General features: G+C 42.2%; 1 long non-coding RNA gene across 1 annotated transcript; it reads right to left on the bottom strand.

Annotated features, from left to right (window-relative positions):
* Positions 1-550: 550 nt before the first annotated feature.
* On the bottom strand, positions 551-7,500 carry LOC138741721 (uncharacterized). Its single transcript, XR_011343706.1, has 2 exons — positions 7,413-7,500; positions 551-718 (listed from the first exon to the last, which is right to left on the bottom strand). It is a non-coding gene; the product is annotated as an uncharacterized lncRNA (long non-coding RNA).
* Positions 7,501-7,724: the final 224 nt, after the last annotated feature.

Raw genomic sequence — 7,724 nt, 5'->3', positions numbered from 1 at the left:
AATTGTGTACTTTGTCTCTGCATGCATATTATCTGGAACATTTAACATCACTTCATATGAAATCACTGAATCATCTATTTTATTCTCTCCTGTGAGAGAAGCAACAAACATTTCACATTATGGGGAGTCTTTCAGTGTTTTATGACACCATTCGCTATCCCTGTGGGGTTTTTTTTAACATGGATTATGTGTTAGTACATGTTCTAGCAGCTAAAGTAAAACATTTAGGTGACACGGTTGGTGTAGCAGTTTGCGCAATGCCTTTACAAGACCAGCGATTGGGACCGGGGTTCGAATCCCATGCTATCTGTAAGGAATTTGTATGTTATCCCCGTGTTTGCATGGGTTTTCCCAGGGGTCTCCAGTTTCCTCCCACCATTTGAGATGTACTGGGGATATAGGTTAATTCGCTATAAATTGGGCGGCATGGACTTGTGGGCCGAAATGGCTTATTAATGTGCAGTATGTCCAAATTTAAATGCAATTGATGATGGGGAAATAACATGTTTTACTTAAGTTGGTTAAAAGAAATATTGGCTAAGAAACTGGGGAGGGTCACATTGTTTTTTTATTCTTTAAGGTAGTCAGTCCCTTGGGATCAAGGACGATGTCTTCCCACTTCAGTCTGAATGTAGAGTCTCACCTTGAAACAGTGACATTTTCTTTCCTCTCACAGATGCTGCTCAATCTCGTGAGGTCCACTTCAGATGTACAGATTCTGAGATGGATAATGAAACCTATGTGAGAAACTCAGATTTTTCCACAAATGGAGTAGACTACAGGTAATCAGTAGATTGTGAGATGATGCACTCCTCCTGCAACCTTGGCCTGATGAACTGTCCCATCCATCACAGCTCAGATGGAGCCCGACCCCCTTGAACAGCTTCTTTCTTCCCCAATACTCATGCCAATTTCCCATGAATTGGAACCCACTTCTCCCACACCAATCCTTGAACCGCACATTTAACTCTCTAATCTTCTTGACCCTGTGCCAATTTGCACGCGGCTCAGGTAGTAATCCAGAGATTATCACCTTTTTGTTTCTGTCTTTTAATTTAGTTCCTCGCTCCTTAATTCATTAGCAGAACTCTTTTCTGATGTTACGTCAGTTGTTTTACTGACATGGACCACAAAAACTGGATCTTTCACCTCCCATTGCAAATTCCTTTGCAGGTGAGATAATATATCTCAACCCTGGGCACCAGGCAGGCAACACAACCTTCAGGATGCTTTATCCCTGCAAGGAGTACTCTGTCTATTCTCCGAAACTATTGGATCTCCGATTCCAACTACATTTCTCTTCTCTCCCCACACTTGAATGGCTTCCTGAACCATGATGCTTCAGTTATGTTGCTCATCCTCCCAACAGCCTTCACTCTCATCCACACAGGGAGTTAGAATCTTGGACCTGTCAAAGAAGATCAAAGGTTCAATCTCCTCAAGCACTGCCTCAGTTGCAGTCACTCCCTCTTGCCCCTGATCACAGACCAAACATGAGGCAGCTACCTCCTGAAACAAAGTGTACAGGTAGCTCTCCCCTTCCTTGATGTGTTGCAGTGTTTGAAGTTAAGATTCTAGGTCATACTTTTGAGCCTGGGTTCTTCAAGAAACCAATACTTGCTGCAGATGTGGTCACCCGGAACCATAACGGAGTCCACTAGCTCCTGCATCATGCAGCTACCACACATCACCTAATCCTGCATACTTTAGTCCCCAACGAGATTCAAGCAGCACCTCTTGTAGTTACAGTTGGTTTTTAAGTGTTCCTCCTCTCATTCTTCCTGATCTTGCAGTCCTTTTCCTCAGCCTGTGCTCGCCAAAACCTCTTGAATCACAGCCTCTAATTCTCCACTCCTGCATTGGGCCACTCACACACTGGCTGCTCAATTGAGCTTCCCTTTTGTTTTATTTGTTACTGTCCCAAATCTGGAACACTAAATCCAGCCAATCACCACTCTGTTTAATGTTTAAATTGCCCTCAAGTCAAAACAACAGTCTCGACAGATACCAGTGGCTGAGTCCTCACACTGCTTCTTTTATTAATTCACCTGAGACAAAGCACTGGCCCTGACACTCTCCAGTTGCCAAGTCCTCACTCTGCCTTTCGCCCAAACTGCTCTCCAACCAAAGCAATGGTCCCAACACCAATGAATGGGTCTTCACTCTGTTTCATTTTTTAACTCACCTGAAACAAAGCACCATGTCTCCATTTTAGCCATGCTTCAGAAGCGAGTCATAGTTATATAGCATGAACACAATATAATAGAACAAAAACAAATCATATCAATGCAATCATGAAGAAGGCTCACCAGTGGTTATATTTCATTAGGAGATTTGGTATGTTACCAAAGATTCTTGCCAATTTCTACAGGCATTCTGACTGGTTGGATCATTATTTGGTATGGAGGTGCTGATGCACCATCAATTCACTCTGAAATTCACTTGAGAACACAGCACATCCCTACTATTTGGTTGTCGTGCACTGAGTTCCAGGGGGCTGTGGAACAGTCATCTTTATACAGGAGCCTGTGGGGAGGGGCCACAGGTACAACCGCCCAATATGTATGCTCGACCAGATAATTATACAGTGGTTTACCACAGGTGCCAAATCACAGAACAGGAAAAGGCTGCCGAGAGTTGTAAACTCAGCCAGTGCCTTCATGGGCATTAGTCTTCACTCCATTGAGGACATCTTTAAAAGGCAGTGTCTCAAGTAATAAATTTCTATCCTCAAGGATCCTCACCACCCAAGCCATGCCTTTTTCTCATTGTTAACTTCAGCAAGGAGGTACAGGGGCTTGAAGACAAACACCCAACTTTACAAAAAACAGCTTCTTCCACTCTCCCATCAGATTTCTGAATGGACAATGAACCACAGACACTACCTTACATTTTTCTCTGCTTTTGCACTAATTATTTATTTTTAAATAGTGTATTTACACAAATGGAATTTATAGCATTTTTTTTTCCATCTGTAATGCACAATATTGCTGCTGCAAAACAACAAATTTTGTGGCACTGTTCAGGATAATATACCTGATTTTTTTCTCTGATTTTGAAAACATCTGATTTTGACGCCGAGGCCCATACGAACTAAGTTGCCCACTCATTTTGCCAGCAGTGCATCATTATTCCTCGACCCTTTCCTGTCCATCGACTTGACTAAATGTCCATTAAACATACACTTTTACCCACCTCTGGCCCTTCCTCTGACAGTTTATTCCATGCACCCACTACCGTCAGTGTGAACAACGTACCTTTCCGATCACTTTTAAATCTTTGTCTTCTCACTTTAAATCTATACTTTAGAATACTCTACCTTGGAAAAAAAATCGCAATAATGATCTATTTTATCGTTCCCCTTTGTCATTTTATAAACCTGCATAAGGACTCCCCTTAACCTCCTCTATGCCAAGGAGAAAAATCCCTGCCTGAAAAACCTCTTCTCATAATTCAGGCCTGACAGAGCCGTTAACATTCTTGCATACTTTTATCATTTTCTTTAGCAGAGCAGTGTTATACGTTCTGGAACTCAGCAAGTCTCACAGTGTCCATCAGAGATAAAGATAGATAACCAATGTTTTGGGCCTGAGCCCTTCTTCAAGTATTGAGCAATGCTGATATAACCCAAAACATTGGTTATCTATCTTTACCTATTATGAACGCTGCGAAGCCTGCTGAGTTCTATCATGTATAACACTGTTCTGCTAAAACAAAAATTCTGGTTGAACCCAGCAGGTCTCACAGCGTCCATCAGAGATAAAGATAGATAACCAATGTTTTGGGCCTGAGCCCTTCTTCAAGTATTGAGCAATGTTGATATAACCCAAAACATTGGTTATCTATCTTTATCTCTGATGGTACCTGTGAGACCTGCTGAGTTCATCCAGAATTTTTGTGCTTTTACTACAATCACAGTGTCTGAAGAATTTCATGTTTCACCCCAGTGTCATACATTATTGTCAATCCTCTAATGGAGCAGCTTGCCAAAATGGCTTAACACGTGGAATTGTGTTTTCTGTACCTGGTTCCTCCGAAGGGACAATAGGATTCAGTGAAGCATACTGTAGTCACAGCTCAATACAATCACAATTTGACTCATTGTTTCTGCTCGAGAATTGTTGAGGATTTTATGCTCGAGTATGTCCATTGCATTTGGAATGATATCCACAAAGTACTGAATGACAAAATATTTCAGAGTATTTCCGACCATTTTTTGATCTGATAGCAGTTTGCTTTATTTTAGATAAATAGCTCAAAATCATTGTGCAAAAAGCGTTGATTCAGGATCAATCCCTGTATTATCCTATTGATTCAAGATTGATCCCTGTGACATCTATTTAGACATACAGTATGACAATAGGCTATTTTGGTCCACAAGTCCGTGCCGCCCAATTTACCCTTATTAACCTATAGCCATAGTACATTTTTGAACAGTGGGAGGAAACCGGAGCCCCCAGAAAAAAGCCATGCAGGAGAACATACAAGCTCCTTACAGACAGAGTGGGATTCTAAACCTGGTCCGGTCCCAATTGCTGGCGCTGTAAAGGCATTGCACTAACCGTGACGCAACTGTGCTGCTCTAATCAATATCCGATTAATTCAGGATTGGTTACTGTTATATTCCATTGCTTCAGGGTCAATCCCTGTGGAAATTGACAGTGTGGCTCAAATGAAAGGAATTTGCTAAATCAAAGCAAATTATATGCTGATGAGAGAAATGAGCTAACATTTCAGTGTGATAAATCATTCAAGTAGTCAAAGATGAAGTATTTTTATGGGCTTTTAATTCTGATTCCCTGGAACAACCAAAGAGTCATAGATATAGTCATACAGCATAGAACAGGTCCTTTAGCCCAATTGGTCAACTAAGTTGGCATTCTGGGCGAATCTAATTTGCCTATATTTAGTCCATATCCCTCTTAGTTCCTCCTAAACATAGTCCAAATATCTTTCGACTGTTGTTACAGGGGCCTGACTTTTTATCCAGAATTCTGAAAACTGGCACCCTCCAAAAACCAGTACTTTTTGGTAGATGACATCTGCTCATCAAAGATGGAGTTTGGCACCAAACAGGACCCAATGCAGCTCCTGTGAATCCCATTGTGTTCTGTTTCTGAATCACCTATTCCAGTGTTGGGGCACTTTCAGTTGACCCAGTCGACTCAATGCCTGTCGTTGCTACCCATAATCCCCCACGTAGCTGAAACCGCTGTACTTTTACCAGTGCCAGTGCAGGGAGAATTGAGAAGGGGGCTATTCTCATGGTGCTGGTATAGCGAGGGGCGAGGGGAGAGAGAGAGAGAGAGCGATGGCAGCATAACTCAGGTGGGCAAGGGAGGAGACGGCAACACGATTCGGGTGGATGAGGGGGAGAGAGGCAGGAGCGCGACTTGGGCGGGCAAGGGGGTCAGAGATGGCAGCGTGACTTGGGAGGGGGTGGAGGTGGATGCGGCAGTGTGACTCAGATGGGTGCGGGGTGGTGGGGGGGGGGGGAAGACAGCAGCATGACTCAGGTAGCCTTAAAGGGATGGAAATGATTCTGAAATCTGACAGATTCCAAGCAATGGCAGGTATCCAGTCCTGACGATCCTGGATAAAAGTTCAAGCACCTGTATTGTACCCTCTTCTGCAGTTTCCTTTTACAACTCCTTCCTGATCCAGACTGCGAGTGAAATATTTCCTCTCAGGTCCATCCTCAATCTTTCCCCTCTCATATTAATCTATGCCTTCTAGTTCTAGAATCATCTACCCTGGGGAAAATGCTACATCAATGCCTCTCAATAAGAACACCCCTCAGTCTCCCTCGCTCTAGGTAATAAAGACTCTGCCTATCCAACCTCTTCCTATAACTCAATGACTCGTTCTGGCAAAATCCTGCTGAATCTTCTCTACACCCTTTCTAATTTATTAACGTCCTTCCTATAGCTGTGTCACCAAATTGCTCAAAGCACTCCAAGTGTGGTCTCACTGCCTTGTGCAACTGAATCATGAGATCCCAACTTTTATACTCTGTGCACCCAATGAAGACCAGTGTGCTAAATACATTCTTCACCACCTTATCTACCCGAGTTGCCATTTTTAGGAACTGTGTACCTGCATCCCATGTGTTTCTATTCTACAATGCAAGACTACCTGGTTTCACTTACGAAAGGTGCAATTCCTCAGACTTGTCAGAGTTAAGTTCCCTTTGCCTCTTCTTGACCCACCTTCCCAACTGATCTAAATTTAAATATCTTTCCTCACTGCCCACTCTCGACCGATATGGTCTCATCTGCAAATTTACTCATCTAGTTAAATACATTGCCATCCAAATCATTAATAGATATGTCATTTGTCCCAGTGCCAACATCTAAGGCACAAAACTCATGGCACAACACTGGATACGGACCTCTAAGCAGACAAAAGCACTTCCGCCATTATCTTTTACCTCCCTCCACTGAGCCAGAGATACATGACAGGGTGAGAATGGGAGACTCTTGGTAACCTTTTCAGGGTAAAGGAAGACTGACTCACAATTTTACACCACATTGCCTTCCCTAATATAATCTCTTCAGTCTTTGTGAGAACAAAGCACAGATTGTGGGACCCTTTTGCTTTCTCTGCAAATGTCACTCTTGGCTGACAGTCACTTAAATTCTTGGCTTCTTTCCCTCTCTGACCTTTTTATCCTCAGTCTCTTGCATTGTTCCAATGACGATTGTCTTGCAGACTCAAAGTTGAGATTGATAATTTCAGATATAGATACTGGCTCCCTGATTCTTGCTCTACTCCTGTATTTGCTAAAAATCTTGCTCCAATAAATGCAAGATTTGCTTTAAATATATGTTTATGCAAGAATGTTTGAAAGCAGCATCATTCTCTCCAAGACATGAAACAGGTGACTCAGATAAACAAGGCCAACATATGATATATAAGTGAAGGAAGCAGTTTAGCCTTTGGAAGAACATATAGGCAGCAAAATTCATCAACTCAATATCATTGCTGTTCATTGCAAACTTCTATTGAAAAGGCATTCAATACTGAAAGTGTTTTATGAAATACATTGTTAAAATTAGAATCATCTGGCTGCAGAGATGGGGATTGCTAATGAGGCCAGAGTGAGTTGCTCACCCTGATTGAGGGGTGGTGAGCTGCCATCAGATCATACAGACGTTGATCAGACAGACATCATGATATTGGCCCAGCACCAACAGGGTAATATAAATATGTAAAAAGATGTAAAACATAAAAGTCTGCAAGCACTGTGGTTGAAGAAAAAGCTCAATCCTGGAGAAACTCAGCAGGTCAAATAGTGTCCTTTGGAAAGCAATGATAAAAGATACATAACTAACATTTCTGGTTTGAGCCCTTCATCAAGGTATAATAAATGTGTATAAATGTAATGTAAATATAACAATGTAAATATGTACCCAGTTTTCTTTCGTCACTGATGGGACTTGAGCATTCCTGACAAGATTAGTTGGCATTCATCCCCAATTGCCTTTGGAGATAGCACCTGGGACTTAGAACATTACATCACAGTGTGGGTCCTTCAGCCTATGGTGTTGTGCAGACCCTATGTAAATTTACTCTGCAACATTCTAATTTTTTCTTACCTCACACTCATAATCTTCTACTACTTTTCTTACATCCTTATGCCTATCTCAGTCTTTTGAATGTCCCTATTGTACCAGCCTCCACCACTACCCCCAGCAATGCACTCCAGGCACCCAGCACAAAAT

This window comes from Narcine bancroftii, chromosome 8 (assembly GCF_036971445.1).
Source record: "Narcine bancroftii isolate sNarBan1 chromosome 8, sNarBan1.hap1, whole genome shotgun sequence".
In the NCBI taxonomy this organism is placed as follows: domain Eukaryota; kingdom Metazoa; phylum Chordata; class Chondrichthyes; order Torpediniformes; family Narcinidae; genus Narcine; species Narcine bancroftii.
Note: the sequence above shows the minus strand (reverse complement) of the source record. Positions and strands in the feature narration are given on the sequence as shown.